The sequence below is a fragment of the Cervus canadensis genome, chromosome 30 (assembly GCF_019320065.1).
Source record: "Cervus canadensis isolate Bull #8, Minnesota chromosome 30, ASM1932006v1, whole genome shotgun sequence".
Taxonomy (NCBI): domain Eukaryota; kingdom Metazoa; phylum Chordata; class Mammalia; order Artiodactyla; family Cervidae; genus Cervus; species Cervus canadensis.
In genome coordinates, this window is record NC_057415.1 from 9,196,052 (window position 1) to 9,218,650 (window position 22,599).

Sequence of the window (22,599 nt, forward strand, 5' to 3'; positions counted from 1 at the left end):
GTGTAGAGATGTAAATCTTTCCTAATCCTTTAGCTAAAACTCATTTTTTTCCAGAGCAACTGAAGCCACCATCACTCTTTTTCTAGAGTTACTGTTTATGCCTGTATTTCTCCCACCAACTAGGAATTTTTTGGAACATAGATGTATCTCATTCATTTGTGAACATCCAGGCACCTGGTTCTAGGAAACAGAAGGAAGTAAAGGTTTGGTATTGGATTACCTGGTTTAAACCCATTGAATGTCAGAATTGGAGGGAGATTTATTAGAGGTCACCTTTCAACCCATTCATTTTGTTGCTGAAATTTGGCCTCTGTTCACTAGTGCCTAACAGAAACACGGAGACAGAGTTCTGGATGAAGTAGAAAATAACAGCTTTATTGTTTTGCCAGGCAAAAGGGGCACAGTGGGCTTATGCCCTCAAGATTGTGTGTTCCACCCTGGTGGGGATAGTAAGGAGTTTTATAGTGTTCAAGAAGCAGGGTGTGGTCAGCTTGTGGGAATTCTTATGATTGGATGGTGGTGAGGTAATCAAAACCTTTTGATTCCAACTTGTTTGGGGGTCTATGTGCTTGCATGTGTGATTAGACCCTTCAGTTGCATCTGACTCTCTGCGACCCCATAGACCATGGCCTGCCAGGCTCCTCTGTCCATGGGATTCTCCAGGCAAGAATAGTGGAGTGGGTTGCCATTTCCTTCTTGCTTGCCTATAATTAACTTCTTCCACTCGGTGGTGGTGGTGGTGGTGCGGGTCGAGGAGCGGGGGTAGGGGCTTCAGTATCTGCAAGACAGCTTAAATGACACAGCTCAGAATATTGTCTATAGTCCTTGAGGAAGAACTAAAGGTCCTCAACTTCGTTTAATGGCTAAAGTATTGCTTTGTAATGCTTAACTGTTTCTCTTTCTTTCTGTATTTTTTCCACTTGTCTGATTAAATTTATTCCTTGACTAAATTTTTCTAGAGACAAAAGGCAGGAGGAGGACATGGGTGGAGGTCTGTTCTGAAAAGGCCTTACAGGATCCTGATCCCTTACAATCTATAAATTGGGAAAGTGAGGCCCAGAAAGTCCATGACTCAGGACCTGAAGACATTCTGATTTCTAAGTAGGTCCCCTTGGAAAGCCTTTGCGCTTCTCTTTGAGATTCAGGAATCGCGGGCTTCCTCCTGGGAGGCTCTTCCAACCCCTACGCATTACCCTCTTGGTGACCCCCGCAGCTTTCCTCCAACCCTCCAGTCAGCCGGGTTCACTCGTTCCAATTGCAGCCCTGCAGATGCGACCAGATGTGGCTCCCAGGGGAAATTAGCTACGTCACCATGACTCCTCCCATTGGCTCGAGGGGTGGGGCGCGGCGCCACGACGTCAGACGCCCAAAGGGGAGGAGCGGTGAGGGGAAGGAGGAGGGAAGTGGGACTTCAACATGGCGGCTGTGGTACTGGCGGTGACTACGGTGACGGTCTGGCCCGGGGCGGGCAGAGTTGGAGGTGGTAGTGTTCGCTCTCCCTAGGGGCCGTCAGGAGCTCAGCAGGGACCGAGCCAGGGGGGCCGGTCGGCAGCAGCACCTTTCGGCTTCTGGCACGGCGGCTGCAGCATTCAGGTGAGGGGGCCTCGCTGAGGGAGGGAGGTGAGGGGCGGAGTTGGGAGAGGGAGCCGGTACCGGGAGACGGCTGGGGGAGGGACGGGGAGGAAGCTGGAGACTGAGTGGAATGGAGGAGCTGCAGCTCAGGGGGTGTGAGGGCCGGGGGGCCAGAGATGGGTAACTTGGGAAGGATTCTGGGAGAAGGGACAGGGTGAGGGGACCAGCATTGAAGGGGCGGAGGGCAGATGGGATGCGGAAAAATAAGTGAGTTCGGATTAAGGGGACTAATGTTCTGCTGGAAAATAGGCGCAGTACGTAGGCTGTCTGGAACGAGAGCTCGGTGGGAAATAGAGAATGTCGGGGAGAGAGGGACGTAGGTTTTAGTAAAGGTGAGTGGTGGGGAGTTGAGGGTGAGCTGCGGACCTGAGATACAGATTTAATTTTCCCTGAGGCGATGAGATTAGGGGGAAAGGGAGGAGACCAGACTCGGGGCGAGTGATCTTTGGGGCTATATTCGACATTGCCTGGTCTTCTCCAGGTATGTTAGTCTTGCTGCTTTTGTTTGTTTCTTGGGTAGAGACATATCTGTCCAGTCCACCTGAGGGTCAGAAACAGTTCCTAATCTTTCTTGTGAAACATGAAGTTATAGTTCATTTATTTGATCTCTAAATAGTTATCTCTGACCTTTGTCTTGTCTCCACATGTTCTTGTTTAAAGTGTGGCTGGCCATAAAAATACATTTTATATTAAAGTGAGATAAATTTTTGAGAGTTTTTAGACTCCATGGAGTGTTGCAAGAACAGATTTGGTAGTTATCTGTTAAGTAGCTTTTGTTCTAACTCCACTTAATAGGGCTTCTTTGCTCAGTTCTAATTATTAGTATTTTAGAATTTGGGTAGGGGGATACCCTACCCAAAAAAAATGATGGATATTTTTCTTTAGAATTTTGCCAGATTTGGTGATAAGAAAAGCAGGGCACTTAGTCTTTAGTGATAGAGCCAGTTCTTTCTTGTAAGTGTCCCAAACTGAAAGTTTAACTGAAAGTTTCTGTATTATTTTGTAGCAAAGAATGTAAAATGTCCGAGGTCTAAAAGAATTCCTTTGTCTACATTAACCTACTTTATAAAGTAGGATTTTTTTGGTGTGTTTTTATAGTAGGTTTTTATAAATTAAAGTTGTATTTCTGATCCATCCTATTCATTCTGTGACTTATTTATTGTTTATTACTGTCTACTTTGTGTTGCATTAATAAGTCATTATAATTATGGAAATGGGAAAATTAATGTTTCCTCTAGTGAGACTGTATCACTGTACAGCTTCATTGGAAGAAATAATGTTTTTTGGAAATGAAGACTAAGGAAGAAAATTATGTAAATATAAGAACTTCCTGAATTTTTCCTTTGTGTAGTATTTGGCTCAATATTTCATCATGACATACTTTTTTTTTAATCATAACATATTTTTTGTATATCTGAAAGCTTTTCTTTTTCTTTTAAAGAAGACAGTATCCTGATATGATTGTATTAGGTCTGTGATGCGTTCTCATCAGTAGTTGTTAGTTCCCATTTCTTAGGTTGGCAAATAGCACTTTATCTTGTGCGACTTTTCTTTCCTATCTCAACTATGGTAAGGTATTTAAAATGAGGATTCCTGAAGTTTAATTCAGTGAAGTTTAATTCAAATTTCTCTGAATTTTTTCAGCATTATAAATGTATCTTCATTACTGTAGAGTGTGGTTGTCAGTATTATACATTTTTCCTGTTATTTAATTATATTGTTGAATGTTTGAGGTTTTTTCCATATGTAGATTATTTTAAGCATAACCATTTTTCCCACAGACTAACCAAAGCCAAAAACAAGCTACTATCAGGTCATCGTTACAGGTAATTTTCTTCAGATAGCCCTTCTCAAGAAACGCAAAAGTTAGCACGCAGTACTGTAAGTATTAGGGCTTCCCTGGTGGCCCATTGGTTAAGAATCTGCCTGCCAGTGCAGGAGGCTCCAGTTTGATCCCTGGGTGGGGTAGATCCCCTGGAGAAGAAAACGGCAACCCACTCCAGTATTCTTGCCTGGGAAATCCCATGGACAGAGGAGCCTAAAGAGCTGGTCCAGGAGGTTGCAAGAGGATCGGACACAGCTTAGTGTCCAGCATTAAGTATTAAATAAGCTTCTTAGAATCAAGAAAACCTTGAATTGAAGCTTGGAAATCAATTGGATTTAGTTTCCCACATAGCATGAGAATCCTTACTTCTGTGTCATGAAGATAACTGAAAATCTGTCCTCTTTTCCAGGATCTAATTTCTTATAGGAAAAGAGCCTTTCAGTAGAGAAAGATGTAATCAGGGTGTTGCTTTTCATAGCACACAATGTCTTGTAATATTTGAAAATAATTTGAATGTAAGAATATTATTTTCCTATGAATTGAGAGTTAACATTTCAGATTTCAAAAATTTTAGGTGAGAGCTAGATTTACAAAGGGAATGGGGCTAATCTTGGGTCTGTATTAATAAGCTAGGCATCGTAAACACTTTACATCATCTCACTTTTATTCATAGGATTTGTTTGTGTAGGCAAAGATAGGCTTGATTTTTAGGTATTGAGGAAGCTGAGGATCAGAAAAGTTGAGTAACTTAAAGCAAGGTTACTGCTCTAAATTCGTCCAATTTCAGTGCCCTTGCTCTATCTGTTACATCATTTTGCCCCTCTTACATGGTCACAGGGCCACTCCAATTCCTATGAAGTAAATTTAAACTATAAGTGTGAGTTTTAAAAGTAATGCCATTTGAAACTACTTGTTCTCATTGAAATAGCATAACCGGAATGATAAATAGTTCATTACAGCTTTAGTCACTTAAGATGTCATCAGTTCTAGGAGGAAATAAATACCTGAATATTTTGTACTTAACAAAATGAACTGTATAAACTGGATAAAGGGCTAAAAGGTTTTTATAATTGTAATTGCTGAGTCAGGTCAGACCTGGTTCATCAAGGGCCGAAATTTGTATTTGGCAGTAATCCACTTGTGTTCTCAGAATTTTGGATTGGTCATTGTCAGTTGCTTAATGCTTACTAAACACTTCCAGTGTTTGAGTCACTGAGTTGGTTTATGGTATTTGTGAATCTTGTGGTTTACTGAGTCAAGAGCCAGCAGTGTGTGTTCTGGTTGCCTCACTTCCTCCCCAGCACTTGATATTGTCAGACTTTTAATTTTTTTCTAATCTTTTGGGTTTGAAAGAGTATCTACTGTGTTTTATTAGCGTTTCCTGAAGTTCAGCATCTTTTTTGTATGTCCATTAGCCATTTGTATCTTTGTGATGCGCATGTTCAAGTTCTCTGCCTATTTTTGAGTCCTCTTTTTTGAGTCCCCTGATTGATTTTTGAGAGTTCTTTATGTATTTTATACACTAATTATTTGTTAATTTATGGTTTGCAAATATTCTCTCCCAGTTTATAACTTGTCTTACCATCTCTTCATAGTTTTATGATGAGAAAAGTTCATGGTTTTAATGAACTGAATGAACTTTCCAGACTTTTATGCTTTTTGTATCATATTTAGGAAATCCTCTTCTGCTAGGCATGTTATTTTATTTTGTTTTATTTTATTTGCATGTTATTTTAATAAGTACTAAAGTTTATGTGTCTTGTGGCATCTAATCTGACATTTAGTACCAATATTTGCTTGATGAGAAAGGCCAGCTTCTCAGGAGTTGTGCTCGTATTGTATTTGGAGTTTTAAGAACCAGAGGGTTTTTTAAAAATTATTATTATTTTTTTTTAAAATTATTTTTTATTTTAAAAATATTTATTTGGCCGTGTGGCATGGAGGATATTAGTTCCCTGATCAGGGATTGAACCCATGCCCTCTCTAGTGGAAGCTTGGTATCCTAACTGCTGGACCGCAAGGGAAGTCCCAGGCCAGAGGGTTTTAAAAGGGTTTTAAAAGCAACCTGAATTGTACACACAGGTTATATATATTTCCCCAAGCTGGGAAACTTAACAGGTTTGTGAATGACGTATACATTTTATTGGAATTCCTAGGTGCCGCTCATGGTAAAGAACCTGTCTGCCAACGCAGTAGATGTGAGAGAGTCGGGTTTAGTTCCTGGGTTGGGAAGATCCCCTGCAGGAGAGCATAGCAACCCATTCCAGTATTCTTGCCTGGAGAATCCCTTGGACAGAGGAGCCTGGCCGACTCTAGTCCGTAGGGTCGCAAAGAGTCGGACACGACTGAAACAACTTAGTGAACACATACATTTTACTAAATGTTAACCGTGTGGTTTGACAGTGAGAGAGTTTTCTTGTGTGGATAACTAATAATGAGTCACTTTTTTTGAGCAGTTGGGATTTCTACTAAAATATGTTCAGAAAGATTTTTTGATGTCTAGTCTGTCTGGTATTGGGTTTTATTAAGAATAATTGTGAATTGTCAAAGGGCTGATTTGGAAACATTTTGGAAGAGTTTTTTTGTCTTTATTTTCAAGTAATATGGTATTATATAATCAGGTGGAATGTAATTACATGGTTAAATAAAGAGAAATATGTACATATTCACAGTTAACGAGTTGTTTATATGTGGGGGGTATTTTTTGGGGAGGTGGGATTAGTATCATATGTTTATGGTATTTAAATTTCATTGGATACTTTTAAAAGAATGAAATAACTCTTCTTAGTATTGGAGAAACTATTTAAAGTTATGATTTATGACGGGAAATTCCCTAGTGGTCCAGTGGTTAGGACTCTGTGCTTTCACTGCTGAGGGCTCAGAATCAGTCCCTGTCAGGAAACTAAGATCCTGCAAGTCATGCAGCAAGACCAAAAAAAAGTTATGATGAAAATTGCAAATCAGCTAGAACATACGTGATGGAGAATATAGTATTTTTATTTTGTTTTTTTAACTGTCTGCCCAGTTCTTTAGGCTCTGTCTCCTATCTACATTAAACTCTTACCTCTTAGGTTATTTTTATTAAAATCTTGAGGGATTGAATTTCTCTTTTGTGTATTAAAACCTCTTGAAAACTTTTTTCTTTTCATGAGAAGGAACTGTTCTTCTAGGGAGTTGGATGTCCTGATCCTGGCAAAGATCACGTTGAAATATAAAACATCCACCAGGCTTTAATTATACTGCAAATACTGTATAGTGATATACAGTACACCTTTGATATTTGTGAAAGGTATTTCCCTAGATTTTTGAGAGTCCTTGCATAAATACCATACTTTAGAATGTCATAGTTTATAGAAAAGTATAATAGAAAATTTTTAGTTACCTTCAGGTTTGATGGGTAAGAAAAATAGATAAGAAAAACAAACTTAAAGATCTTGATGCTAAATTTCATCTTTGGCTACCTTTAATTCTCAGTCTCTTACTGTTCATTGTTGCTGGATGGCCTGTCCTTAACCTTTATTAATTTATTAATAACCTTTTGTTAAATAATAACCTTTATTAATTTATTAATAAATTAACCTTTATTAACCCTTTGGAAACTAAAGGTCAGACTGGCTTTGCTTGTTTTGTGCTGCATCTCATCATCATGGTCTTAGTCCCAGTCACAGTTCATATCCTCTTGCTCATTTCTTCCTTCACTGGTAAGAATTAGATCTTCCTAATCCTAACATCTTCCTATAGTTGGGAGTGTTAACATTTCCTTTTAGAATTCATTGGGAAAGGATATGGGCAGTAGCTTCCTTTTTTTCCTCCTCCTGGTAGATTATACCTTATGCCACACCATGTATGATAAATGATTCCTTTCTGTGGGTGGAATTCAGAGTCCATTGTTGGATTACAAATTATTAGGTGGCATGGATTTTAGAGCTTCCCTGATTGCTCAGTTGGTAAAGAATCCGCCTGCCATGTAGGAGACCCCTGTTCGATTCCTGGTTTGGGAAGATCCACTGGAGAAGGGAAAGACTAAACACTCCAATATTCTGGCCTGGAGAATTCCAGGTGGCAAAGAATGGGACATGACTGAACGACTTTCACTTCACTTTCATGTGGAGTGGGTTTTAGGGGTAGCCAGTGAAATCTCAAAAAATTTTCTTCCATCAAAGGTTATTCTATTTCCAAGTGATAATAACAATAGGAAACTAACCAACCAACCTACCACAAATTTTGTTCTGAAATACTTTAAAATCACTGAAGGTCTTGAATTGTTCATTGATTATTGCTATTCATTCATTCAAATGTCCCATCCGTTTTCTAAAACAGGAAATTCCACCTAGTTCTTATAATTTAATAGGGAATCTAACTTTATCCTTGTAGTAGGTAGTTTTTATAATATTTCACTTACCTGGCTTATTCAGAGATCTCAGCATTTTATATAAGCAGAATTTAAAGATAATGGAACATTTCTTTGAAACCCATATGAAAATTATTGGAAGATTATTAAATGAGTCTTTTATAAATGTAATTATATAATGCAGCCAGTAGTAATGTATGACTTACTCTGTAATAACATAGGTCTTACTCCAGATGTCTCTAGGAAGCTATACATTTTGAGTTATGTTTAAAAAAAATGGTTTTGGTTTGTATGTATTGCTGACAGAATTTAGTGGAAGAGTACATGTTACGGTAACAGGCTTATTTCATTTAGTGGATAAGAAATTATATTTAGGCACAATTCTAGTTTGAAATGTTCTTGGTCTGTCCAATATGATAGCCACATAGTGGAGATATAAAACATTTTTATCATTGTGAAAAGTTCTTTTAAACTGTTCCCGATCATTAAATTTTATTGTTCATGTAGATCACCTGGAGATTGTGGTAAAATGTAGATTCTGATTCAGTAGTTGTGGGTAGGTTTATGATTGTGCATTTTTAAAGAAATTCTCAGGTTATGTTGATGGCCCAAGGATCATACTTTGAATAGTAAACTTTTGAATTTACTATAACGTGAGGTTGATTTGGGACATTTTATGAGATTTTTTAAAAATTTATTATAAGGTTTTTAATTAGTGTCTTTTGCCTGGAGAGATTATATTGCAATGAAGAGAACTCTAGAGTGAGTTTAAAGGTCTAAAGTTGTAGTTCCAGGTTTCCTTTTTAAAAACTAACCATCTCTTTCAGACTTGAACTCTTTAGTTTGTGAAACAAGAATATGAATACTTGCTTATATCTCATAGAATGTAAGGTTTGGATAAGATGATGTATGTGATGGTATTTTCAAAACTAAGTAAGACTTCAACATATAGTTTTGAAAATTATGTAAAGTTTTTAACATGTACTTCATTAGAAGCATAATACTTTTTCACTGTCAGCTAATATCCTTATTTTCTAAAGGTAGTATACTACATTTTATCCAGCAATTCTCATTAAGTTTTACTTATTCTTTTATGCTTAATGTTTGTCTTTTTGCATTTTTCTTTTAATAGTCTATTTATTTGATTTTTGGCTGTGCTGGGTCTTCGTTGTTGTGCGTGGACTTTTCTCTGGTTGTGACTAGAGGGGGCTGCTCCTTAATTGTGGTGCAAGGGCTTTTTGTTGCAGTGGCTCCTCCTGTTGTAGAGCATGGGCTTCAGTGGTTGTGGCACATGGGCTTAGTTGCCTTATGGCATGTGGAATCTTCCCAGACCAGGGATTGAACCTGCGTCCCCTGCATTGGCAGGCGGTTCCCAACCTGGACCACCAGAGAACGTCCCCCATTAGAATTAATTTCAATGAGGTGTTTTGTCCTGTTATAGCTGCCACTTAGAGAAGTGTGTGTGTGTGTGTGTTTAGTCGCTAAGTCATATCTGACTCTTTGTGACCTCATGGACTGCAGCACACCAGGCCTCCCTGTCCTTCACCATTTCTTTAAGTTTGACCAAGTTCATGTCCATTGCATCAGTGATGCCATCCAGCCATCTCATCCTCTGACACCCTCTTCTCCTGCCCTCAATCTTTCCCAGCATCAGGGACTTTTCCAGTGAATCGGCTCTTTGTATCAGGTGGCCAAATATTGGAGCTTCAGCATCAGTTGTTCCACCTCTCACGTCTGTATATGACTACTGGAAGACCCATAGCTTTGACTGTATGAACCTTTGTGGGCAAAGTACTTAGAGAAGTATCAGGCAGTAATAGTAGGTACACCTTAAACAGATGTTGAATGAATGAGACATATAAGTCTGAGAAATTAATTGCCTTTTGTTGCGAGCAGGCAGGGATATTTTTTTAAATGAACAAAAGTTGATTGGGAACGAGCTTTAAGGGGGGAACAAAGGGTCGGGAAGATTCCCTGGAGAAGGAAATGATTCCCCACTCCAGTTTTTGCCTGGAGAATCCCAAGAACAGAGGAGCCTGGCAGGCTACAGTCCATGAGGTTGCAAAAAGTCAGACATGACTGAGTGACTCACACACACACACACACACACACAAGTAATTATTTAGTTAGTTTTTCCATTGGGGGGAAAATGAAAGCCAGATAACATACCTCTTCACTTTAGAATTCTATTTGTATATTCCTGTGTTTTCTTACTGTGCTCTTTTGACCCGTTTTAGTTAATTGTGTACAATTTCTTGTGGGTATCCTTTTAACAAGATTTAACAGCATTTTTGCTGTCTCATTTATTTTCAGAAATATTTTAGAGTTAAATTATAGACATTTTACACTAGAATGTTACATAACTTTTAAAAAAAAAAGAGGACATTTTTCTTCATAAATACACTACTGTTAACCACGCCCAACCATCTATGGTAAACAGTGTTTCTCTTTTTTTTCTTTGGCCACACCACACAGCTTGTGGGATCTTAGTTCCCTGACCAGGGATTGAACCTGGGCTTTGGCAGTGAAAGTGCTGAGTCCCAACCACTGGACCCCCAGGGAACTCCCAACAATAATTTCATATTATCATATTATAGCAGTACTTATATTTCCTCACTTGTCCCCCAAATGTCTTTTATGAGTTCACAGTGCAATTCTGACACTACCTAGAATTAGGTTAATGGGCTTCCCTGGTTGCACAGTGGTAAAGAATCTACCTGCCAATGCAGGATACGTGAGTTTGACCCCTGGGTTGGGAAGATCCCCTTGTGGAGGTAATGGCAACCTGCTCTTGTATTCTTGCCTGAAAAGTCCCATGGACAGAGGAGCCTGGCAGGCTGCAGTCCAGAGGGTTGCAGAGTCAGACATAACCGAGGGACTAAAGCACGCACGCACGCACACATCAGTTCAGTTCAGTCGCTCAGTCGTGTCCGACTCTTTACGACCCCATGAATCGCAGCACGCCAGGCCTCCCTGTCCATCACCAACTCCCGGAGTTTACTCAAACTCATGCCCGTTGAGTCAGTAATGCCATCCAGCCATCTCATCCTCTGTCGTCCCCTTCTCCTCCTGCCCCCAATTGCTCCCAGCATCAGGGTCTTTTCCAATGAGTCAACTCTTCGCATGAGGTGGCCAAAGTTCTGGAGTTTCAGCTTCAGCATCAATCCTTCCAATGAACACCCAGGACAGGTTAAAGGCATAGTCATTCAGAAGACTGGCCTCAGATATCAGCCACAAGTTCAAGGGTTCCCAGAACATTTTGAAACAACTGGCTACAAATTTAGAGGTTCCCAAGCAGCCCTCAGGTTAGATAATTTGCTACAATGCCTTACAGGACTCAGAAAAGCGCTATATTTATGATTACAGATTTGTTATAGCAAAAAGTATACAAATCAGAACTAGTCAGAAGATGCCATAGGGTGAAACCTGGGAAGGTCCGAAACATGAAAATGACTCTTCCAGCGGAATCAGGATGTGTCACCCTCCTGACACATCATTGTGTCACCAGATCCACAGAACACTGTTAACCAGGGAAGCTCAGCAGAGTTTGTGTCCAGATTTCATTTTATTGACTTATTACTTAGGCATGATTCATTGGCCACGAGGTTGAATTTGATCTTCATCCCTGCTCTTCCCCTCCCTGAAGGTTGAACATATTACATGGCTTAAAATCACATGATTTGTCTTTATGGTATGGTCATCCTCTGTCCTAAGTCATCTTGTTAGCGTAAACTATCAAGTATGGTCTAGGGGCCCACCAAGAAAAACAAAGATTTTTGTATCACTTGGGAAATTCCAAGGATTTAGAGGATACCTCCAAGAACCAGGGGCTTCCCTTGTGGTTTAGCTGGTAAAGAATCCGCCTGCAATGTGGGAGACCTGGGTTTGATCCCTGGATTGGGAAGATCCCCTGGAGAAGGGAGAGGCTACCCACTCCAGTGTTCTGGCCTGGAGAATTCCATGGACTGTATAGTCCATGGGGTCACGGAGAGTTGGACACTACTGAGCGACTTTAACTTTCAGGCTAACCAAATTCTTTATTGTACAAAATGGTTTGTTCAGGATGGAGGAGCCCGGTAGGCTGCAGTCCATGGGGTCGCTAAGAGTCGGACACGACTGAGCGACTTCACTTTCATTTTTCACTTTCATGCATTGGAGAAGGAAATGGCAACCCACTCCAGTGTTCTTGCCTGGGGAATCCCAGGGACGGGGGAGCCTGGTGGGCTGCCTGCCGTCTATGGGGTCGCACAGAGTTGGACACGACTGAAGTGACTTAGCAGCAGCAGCTCCAATAAAACCACTTAAAAAATATCTAAGGGTTCCTTTTATTTTTTCAGTATTATGGGAATTTAAAAGTGTACCAGAGAGGAAGGAGAAAGTGTAATGAATTCCCATGTGCCCATTGCCTAGCTTGCACAAAGATCAACATTTGACTGATCTTTTTCAAGTCTTTTCTCCTCCCTTTTTTGGGGATTGGGAAGTGCCTGAAATATTTTAAAGCAAATCTCAAACATTCCTATAAATAGATTATTATGTGTTTCTAACTGATAAAACAGTTAACTTTCTTTAAAAAATATAATTATCATGCAATTATCTATTAGTAATTCCTTAATGTAATAACCATCCTATATGAAAATTTCTCTTATTTTCTTAGAAGTGTCACTTTACAGATAGTTTTTTCCATTCACAACTCAGGTCAGGTCCATACTTATCACTTATTTGGTTTTCAGGTCTGTTAAGTCTCTTCTGTGATATGGTAATTATCACCTTTTCATTGGAGAAACCAGGCCATTTGTTCTGAAGGTATTCCAAATTTAGGATTTGTCTGTGCATTCTTGTGCTGTCTTTTTTGCTTGCTTCTCTAATTCTTGTAAAGAAAGGGTTAGAAGCTTGATTTAATTCATGTTTCTGTTGTCTGGTTGGGGATAGCAGCCATCATAGAAGTGGTGCTGTGTCCTTCTTTTTACATCCCATCAGGAGGTACGTAATGAATGGTTGTCCCACTTTTTGTGATTCTAGTTATGTTCAGATGGTGTCAGTCCCATCCTTCTATTATAAAGCTCCCTGTTAATCTTTACCTAATAATTTAGCATCCATTGATGATACTTACTTGAATCAATTATTTAATTAGAAGTTATGAACTTGTATCATCACACTTTTTTTTTTCATATTTATGTTTATGAGGTGCCATTCTTCTTTGAAGAACTTTCTCTCATCAGCAGAGTTACCCTCAAGTGTAGTTCCTACTGGAAAGGAATGATGAATGCTTAATTCTTATCTTTTAATTACCAATTTCAAAGTTGGTATAATAGTCATCTTTTAATGGTAGTAGATTATTTGTGGTTTGTTTTTTTTTTTTTCCTGATGATTTTCTATGGATCTTTGAATATCACCATAGACTTGTGGCTTTGTGTTTAAAACAATTATTATAGTCATTATTTTTGATGCACAAGTTATTAAAAATTTGGTAGCCTTTTGATATAACCTATAAATCTTTGGAAAATTTCTTATTTTCATGTACAACAAATGGCCCAGGTTTATCTTAGAAGTTCTTTATCCATATCTGAAAGCAACCATTTCTCAGTGCAGAGACATACAGATGGCTGTCAGGCACATGAAAAGATGCTCAACATTACTAATCATCAGGGAAATGCAAATCATGGAGAAAAGGGAGCCTTCATGCACTGTTAGTAGGAATATAAATTGTTGCAGCCACTATGGAGAACAGTGTAGAGATTCCCCCAAAAATTAAAAATTGAACTACCATATGATCCAGCAATTCCAGTCCTGAATATTTATCCAAAGAAAGCAAAAACACTAATTAGAAAAGATACATGCATCCATGTGTTAATTGCTGCATTATTTACAATAGCTGAGATATGAAAGCAACCCAGGTGTCCATCAACAGATGAATGGTATGTAGCATACATATATACATTAAGTATGTATATAAAATGAAATACTACTCAGGCATAAAAAAGAGTGAAACCTTGCCATTTGTAACAACATGGATGGACCTAGAGGATATTATGCTAGGTGAAATAAATCAGACAATGACAAATAATGCATGATTTCACTTATATGAAATCTAAAACACAGAACGAATGATCAAACATAACAAAACAGAAACTATAGATACAGAGAACAAATGGATGGTTATTGTAAATGAGTTATGAGGATGAAATGTACAGTGTAGGGTACATAGTCGGTAGCTATATAGTGACATATCATAACTAGATTTATCATAGTGATCATTTTGAAATGTATAGAAATACCAAATCACTGTGTGTGTAACAGGAACTAACAGTGTTGTAGGTCAAATATACTTCAGAAACAAACAGACTCATAAAAAAAGAGATTAGATTTGTGACTATAGAAATGAGGAGGGGGTTGGGAATTGGATGAAGGCAGTCAGAAGGTACCACCTTCCAGTTACAAATAAGTATTAGGATGTAATGTACACTATAATGTAATGAACAGTGCTATATGTTATATATGGAAGTTGTTTAGAAAGTAAATCCTGGGGTCTCATCACGTACACACATGAATTTTTTCTATTTCTTTAATTTTGTATTTATATGAGATGATGGATGTTCACTAGTGATAATCATTTCATGATACATGTAAGTCAAATCATTATGTTGTATACTTTAAACTTGTACAGTGTTGAAAGTCAATTATACAGTGCTGTATGTCAACTGAATATTTAAAAAACTAAGATCATGGCATCCGGCCCCATTACTTCATGGCAAATAGAGGGGGGAAAGGTTGAAGTAGTGACAGATTTCCTCTTCTTGGGCTCTAAAATCACTGTGGATGGTGACTGCAGCCATGAAATCAGGAGACGTTTGCTTCTTGCCAGGAAAGCTATGACAAACCTAGACAATATGTTGAGAAGCAGAGACATTACTCTTGACGACAAAGGTCCGTATAGTCAAGGCTATGGTCTTCCCAGTGGTCATGTGTGCTTGTGAGAGCTGGACCGTAAAGAAGGTGGAGTGCCGAAGAATTGATGTCTTCGGAACTGTGGTGCTGGACAAGACTCCTTAGAGTCCCTTGGATGGCACGGAGATCAAACCAGTCAATCTTAAGAGAAATCAACCGTGAATACTCGTTGGAAGGACTGATGCTGAAGCTCTAGTATTTTGGTCATCTGATGCAAATAGCTGACTCATTGGAACAGTCCGTGATAAAGATTGAGGGCAGGAGAAGAGGGCGTCAGAGGATGAGATGGCTGGATGGCATCAGCAGTGTAATGGACATGAACTTGGTCAAACTTAAGGAAATGGTGAAGCACAGGTTGGCCTGGCCAGTGCTGCAGTCCATGGGGTCTTAAAGAATCGGGCACGACTGGGTGACTGAATAACAGCAATGTCAGTTATATCTGAGTAAAACTGGAGGGAAAAAGAGTAAGTGCAGAAATGAGATTGAGAGCTCAAAATTTGGGTACTAGAGATACTCAATGGTACTGTCCTTATACAAATATTTTTAAAAATTACATGTTTGTATTGATTTTTTTAATTTTAAGAATAGTTTTTACTTCTTTAATGTTTTACCTTTTTTTTTCCTCTTACATAAAAAATCTTGGTCCCTTACAATAAATATAATTACTTATTTTCTGTATTGCACATACAAAAATAGCTTTAAAGTAGTAATGCGGATTTTACTGCTAACAAGAAGAAGTAAAGCCTAAACTCTCTGCAGTTACGTGTGTTCTCACTGCATGTTTTGCTGACATGCACGGTTAGAATGCTGAGCGCTAACGGCGGCTCAGACAGGAAAGGACCCGCCTGCAGTGAGGAGACCCGGATTCAGCCCCCGGGTCGGGAAGACCCCCTGGAGCAGGGGACGGCAACCCACTCCAGGATTCTTGCCTGGAGGTTTGCATGGACAGTGGGGCCTGATGGGCTGCAGTCCACGGGGCCACAGAGTCAGACACTACTGAGTGACACACGCACACACAAAGTCACATGAAATTATTTTTTGTTTGTTGTCACTTTTCTAACTTCATGTACAATTAGGTTTATTTGTTTTAGTTTGTACTCGTTTGAGGGATTTAAAAGTCATATTGTTTGGAATATGAACTAATTACTTTGAAAACTCAGAATACAGAAATATGTAAAAAGAAAAAGTATACAGGTGAAAAATTCCACCAATGGAAATATCCACTGTTAAAGATATTTGTCTAGCTAACATTTATTAAAAGCATAACATGGATTAAGATTGTTCAAAGTACTTTATATGCATTATCTTCTTTAATCTTTACAGTTACTCAGTGAGGTTGTTGGTATTATTATCCCCATTTTACACATGTTAAATTGTTCAAGGGATACGTAGCTAGTAAGTGGCAGAGCTGGAATTTGAACCCTAATCTTTCTTACTCAAAAGCTTACCTTTTTAAAAATCACTGTATATTCTGTTGCCTGTCTTTGTTTTCTGTGCTTCAGTTCAGTCACTCAGTTGTGCCAGGCCTCCCTGTCCATCACCAACTCCCGGAGTTTACCCAAACTCATGTCCATCGAGTCAGTGATGCCATCCAGCCATCTCATCCTCTGTCGCCCCCTTCTCCTCCTCCCTTCAGTCTTTCCCAGCATCAGGGTCTTTTCAAATGAGTCAGCTCTCCCCATCAGGTGGCCAAAATATTGGAGTTTCAGCTTCAACATCAGTCCTTCCAATGAACACCCAGGACTGACCTCCTTTAGGATGGACTGGTTGGATCTCCTTGCAGTCCAAGGGACTCTCGAGAGTCTTCTCCAACACCACAGTTCAAAAGCATCAATTCTTCTGCACTCAACTGTCTTTGGATGTCCAGCTCTCACATCCACACATGACTACTGGAAAAACCATAGCCTTGACTAGATGGACCATTGTTGGCAAAATAATATCTCTGCTTTTTAGTATGCTGTCTAGGTTGGTCATAACTTTCCTTCCAAGGAGTAAGCGTCTTTTAATTTCATGGCTGCAGTCACCATCTGCAGTGACTGTGGAGCCCCAAAAAATAAAGTCTGTCACTGTTTCCACTGTTTCTCCATCTATTTCGCATTAAGTGATGGGATTGGATGCCATGATCTTAGTTTTCTGAATGTTGAGCTTTAAACCAACATTTTCAAGAGGCTCTTTAGTTCTTCTTCACTTTCTGCCATAAGGGTGGTGTCATTTGCATATCTGAGGTTATTGATATTTCTCTGGTAATCTTGATTCCAGCTTGTGCTTCTTCCAGCCCAGCGTTTCTCATGATGTACTCTGCATATAAGTTAAATAAGCAGGGTGACAGTATACAGCCTTGACGTACTCCTTTTCCTGTTTGGAATCAGTCTGCTGTTCCATGCCCAGTTCAACTGTTGCTTCCTGACCTGCATACAGATTTCTCAAGAGGCAGGTCAGGTGGTCTGGTATTCCCATCTCTTTCAGAATTTTCCAGTTTATTGTGATCCACATAGTCAAAGGCTTTGGCATAGTCAGTAAAGAAGAAATAGATGTTTTTCTGGAACTCTCTTGCTTTTTCAATGATCCAGCGGATGTTGGCAATTTGATCTCTGGTTCCTCTGCCTTTTCTAAATCCAGCTTGAACATCTGGAAGTTCATGGTTCACATATTGCTGAAGCCTGGCTTGGAGAATTTTGAGCATTACTTTACTAGCGTGTGAGATGAGTGCAATTGTGCAGTAGTTTGAGCATTCTTTGGCATTTCCTTTCTTTGGGAATGGAATGAAAACTGACCTTTTCCAGTCTTGTGGCCACTGCTGAGTTTTCTGTGCTTATAAACATTTAAATTTATATTTCATGCATTTGAGAGTTATTCTCTTAGCAGTGTCTTTTGAGAAGTTTTCAATTTTAATGCTGTATTTTTTCATTTACGATTTGTGCTGTGGTGGTATATCTAAGATGTTAACTAATCACAGGTGTGATTACCTAATCACAGGATGGAAAGATTTTCTATGTTCTCTTCTAGACGTTGTATGGTTTTAGATTTTACAAAGCCTGTAGTCCATTTTTAGTTAATTTTTTAATATGTGGTGTGAGCTATGAATGGAAGTTTTTTTTTTTTTTTTACAGTATAGATATCTATTTGTTCCAGCACCTTTTGTTGAAAAGATTACATTTTCTCTGTTGAATTTGTTCTTGCACATTAAAAATATTTTGTCTGTGTGTATGAGGATCTGATTTTGAATTCTGTTCTATTCTTTTGATCTACTTATCTGTCTGTATGCCATCACACTATCTTGATAACTGTATAATTTTGAAATCAGGATGTTTCCCAGTGTTATTTTGGCTGTTTAGGCCTTTCACATTTTTCTGTGAATTTTAGAATTAGCTTGTTAGACTATCTACAAAAAGCATGTTAGTGTTTTGTTTGCAGTTATATTGAATCTACAGATCAATTTGGGGAGAATCAATGCCCTAAAAATATTAAGTTAGAACTTGTGAACATGGTATATCTGTCTCTCCATCTATTTAGGTCTTTGCTATAGATTGAAAATTTGTGTATGCCAATATTTGTATGTTGAAACCTAATCCTTAATGTGGTGATATGTGGAGATTGGGTTTTTGGAAGATAATTAGGTCATGAGGAGGAACCCTCAGGAATGGGATTAGTACCCTATAAAAGAGGTCCCTTACCCCCTTCCATGACCATGTGAGGTTATAGCAAAAAGACAACTATCAACAACTGGGAAGCAGTCTGTAACCAGACACTGAATCTGCTTTTGCCTAGATCTTGAACTTCCAAAGCTTTGAGAACTGTGAAAAATGCATTCCTGTTTTTATAAGTCACCCAGTCTAAAGTATTTTGTTGTCCACTGGAAACAGTGGAAACGGTGGCTGATTTTATTTTCTTGGGCTCCAAAATCACTGCAGATGGTGATTGCAGCCATGAAATTAAAAGACGCTTGTTCCTTAGAAGAAAAGCTATGACCAACCTAGACAGCATATTAAAAAGCAGAGACATTACTTTGCTGACAAAGGTCCGTTTAGTCAAAGCTATGGTTTTTCCAGTAGTCATGTATGGATGTGAGAGTTGGACTATAAAGAAAGCTGAGCACCAAAGAATTGATGCTTTTGAACTGTGGTGTTGGAGAAGACTCTTGAGAGTCCCTTGGACTGCAAGGAGGTCCAACCAGTCCATCCTAAAGGAAATCAACCCTGAATATTTATTGGAAGGACTGATGTTGAAGCTGAAACTCCAATACTTTGGCTACCTAATGTGAAAAACTGACTCACTGGAAGAGACTCTGATGCTGGGAAGGATTGAAGACTAGAGAAGAAGGGATGACACAGGATGAGATGGTTGGGTGGCATCACCAACTCAATGGACATGAGTTTGAGCAAGCTCCGGGAGCTGGTGCTGGACAGGGAGGCCTGGTGTGCTGCAGTCCATGGGGTCGCAGAGTCGGACACGACTGAATGATTGAACTGAACTGAAACTGTACATGATGATTTTTTAACATTTCAGCTTCTGATTGTTCATTGCTGGGATATAAAATGTAATAATTACGTATTAATCTTATGTTCTCTAATCTTGCTAAACTTGTGTTTAGTTTACTAGTTCTGTTATTCTTTTGTAGGTTCCACTAGACTTTCTACAGACCTTGCTGTCCAGAATAAGGTTTCATAGTTTTTTTTCCTATCTGGATGCCTCTTGTTTATTTTCTCCTTCTTTTTTTTTTTTTTTTTTGGTACTGGCTAGAACTTCCAATACAAGATTGAATAAAAGTGATGGAATGTGGACGTCCTTGCCTTATTTCTGAACTTAAGAGGAAAGTCTTTTCCGTTAGGTATGATGTAGACTGTAGGCTTTTTTTTTAATATATGCCCTTTATCAAGTTGAGGAAATCCCCTTCTATTCTTCGTTTACTCAGGTTTTCAGGAATGGGTGTTGAATTTTGTCAAATGAACTTTCTGTGTCTCTTGAGATAATTGTATAGTTTTTCTTTATTTGTCAATATGGTGAATTGCACTGACTAGTGTTTTTTTAGTGTTATTTATATTGAATAATTTTTGGCTCTGCTGTGTCTTCATTGCTGCTCAGGCTTTACTCTAATCGTGGTGAGCAGGGGCTTCTCATTGCGGTGGCGTCCCTTGTTGCAAGAGCAGAGCCTCTAGGGCGTGTGGGCTTCTGCTGTGGCCTGGGGGCTCAGTAGTTGTGGGTACACCAGCTTAGTTTCTCGGTGGCATGTGGGATCTTCCTGGGTCAGGGATTGAACCTGTGTCTCCTGATTTGGCAGGCAGATTCTTTACCTCTGAGCTACCAGGGAAGCCGGTGCACTGATTAAATTTTTAAAAAGATATTCAACCAATTATTTTTAATTATATTCAACCAATACATGCAACCGGTTTTGCATTCCTGGGAAAAACTCAATTTTGTCCCTATATGGTACACTTTTATATGTTGTTGGATTTGAGTTACTAAACTTTTAAGAATTTTTGCATTGATGTTTAGGAGGGATATTGTCCTATCGTTTTCTCTTGGAATGTCTTGGCTGTTTTTGTATCAAGATAATTTTTTGCCCTGTAAACTGATTTGGAAATTATTCCTTCCTCCTTAATATTTTGAAACAGTGTGTTGAATAGTTGATTTCACCAGTAAAGCCAGCTGGGCCCTGAGTTTTCTTTATAAGATTTTTAACCTCAGATTCAGTTTCTTTGAAAGGTATAGGGCTGTTGAGGCTATTTATTTCATTTCGGGTGAGCTTTGGTTGTTTGTGTTTTTTGTGAAATTGGTTCATTTCGCCTAAAATGCCAAACTTTTGGCATAAAATTCTGTATTGTATTCTCTTTTGGTCTTTTGAAGTTCTATAGTGATGTTCAGAAGTCTTCCATTCCTGAAATCAGGCGTTTTGTTTTCTTTTACTAAATAGCTTAGCCTGGGGTTTTATCAATTTTATTGACCTTTGCAAAGAATCAACTTTTGGCTTTATTATTTTTTCTCTTCTGTTTTTCTTAATTATTATTTAGAAAAGAATTGACATGTTTAAAATTTGAAATCAGTGGTATTCTGATTTTTAATATGGGTCCAGGCACTGATGGTTTCATTGTGCTCTAGGTAGCTTTCCAGACCACTGTTCTTGCTTACAGTGTTGTCAATGTTTCTAATTTTTGTGAAAATAATATACAGTAGTTGCATTATAGGTAAGTTAACTAGCTTGTACATAGTTGGATAATTTGTACACTATGTTGATAGAGGTCATAATATTGTTGTATTAGGGAATGAGGATTTTTACAACTTACGTTTATATCTGCCTTAGAAATAGTTCTGTGTTATATAAATGCCGCAAATTAAGCAAATTCTTTATGTTTGGAATTTCCTAAATATACTTTTAACAGAAGCTTCCGTTTCTGTAGTACAGCAAACCAATATGTCATATTTGTGACTTTGTAGTTGGAAATTTCAGTTAGACACTGGGATGTTATATTTAAGCAACTTGGGTCCAGTAACCTGGTAGGATTTGTATTTCTATTCAACATGGATATGAAAAGGTAATATTAATATTTTGCTAATGTACAAAGTTCACTTTGTTGACACTTTTATCTGCTGTGATTTTATTTTTTACCCTAAAATAAAATATGCCAGTATTCTCATTCTTTTTATGACTTTTTAAAAATTATGTGATGGTGAGAGGAGAAACTTAATGGGATACTTTTACACTCTTTGGAGGGTGGTAGAGCTTTGGTTATTTTTGAGAGGAGTTTCAAAAGATTTAGTACATATGTATGCTAAAATTATATCTACCTTTTAAAAAAAATCTTTTACCTTTAGAGGGTTTTCTATTTGATTTTCAGGGACTCACAAGTCAATGTAGACATGAATGTACCTTCAGCTTTAGAAGCTACCTTATCACAGTTGCCAATAATTTTGTTATCTTAATTGCTGCATGCAGTAATCTGAAGCAAAATATGTTAGTTGACAATTTTCAAAGGATGAGGAGCCTTTGTTGATTTTGTTTCCTAGACTTGAAACACTGTTATCTTTTCCATAACAGTTCCTCACTTGTGTGTTCCCATTTTCTAAAAGGCTTATCTTTTATACTTTTTCTTTTTGGAATTCAGGCTAAAAATTGGTCTTTGAACAGAGGGAGTAAATTTTTTCATGTTAATTGTGATTAAAAATATATTTAGTTTTATTCTTATTCTACATTTTCTGTTTTCCTTCCTTTTTTCTTGTTTTTCAAAATCATTATTCCTTTTGATGAATTTTCTATATTTGACTTCTTTAGTTACTTTAAAGTTGCTTATCTTACTCCTTTTTTCCTGTTGGTTGTTGTTAAAATTTTTATATGTAATTTTTAATACGTTAAATCTATGTGTGCTGCGTATGTGATCTCTACAATAAGACAAGTTTGTTTTACTTCTTCCTTTCCCAGATTTCTCCCATTTTAGGTCATCTCAGATTTCAGTTCCAGATCTATTACTTTTATGTTGGGAGTTACCTTGGACTAGATATATTTTACTGATTTATCTGCCCACTGCTTTTTCTTTCTTTCTAAAAAATATTTATTAGTCTGCGTCAGGTCTTAGTTGTGGCACTCGGGATCTTTCATTGCAGTACATGGACTCTAGTTGTGGTGTGAGGGCTCCAGAGCTTGCAATCTCAGAATTCAAGGCTTAGCTGCTCTTTGGCCTGTGGGATCTTAGTTTCCTGAACAGAGATGGAACCTGTGTTCCCTGGATTACAAGGTGAATTCTTAACCATCTTTTCACCAGGGAAGTCCCTGCCCACTGCCTTTTCTGATGTTCCACATTTCACCTACTTTAGATTAATTTTATGCTTTGCTGAATTATTTATCTGGATTCTT

The 22,599-nt window shown here is 38.4% G+C and overlaps 1 protein-coding gene across 3 annotated transcripts in view; it reads left to right on the forward strand.

The window, feature by feature from the left end:
• Window positions 1–1,360: 1,360 nt before the first annotated feature.
• Window positions 1,361–22,599, forward strand: part of UBAP1 (ubiquitin associated protein 1) — a 67,157-nt gene continuing 45,918 nt past the window's right edge. The window contains exon 1 of one of the 3 annotated variants that reach the window (XM_043453010.1): window positions 1,361–1,593. The gene's annotated coding sequence lies outside the window, so the exon portion shown is untranslated. Of the gene's footprint in view, window positions 1,594–1,802; window positions 2,114–22,599 lie in introns of those variants that run through there. The other 2 variants (XM_043453013.1, XM_043453011.1) reach the window with 2 other exon arrangements.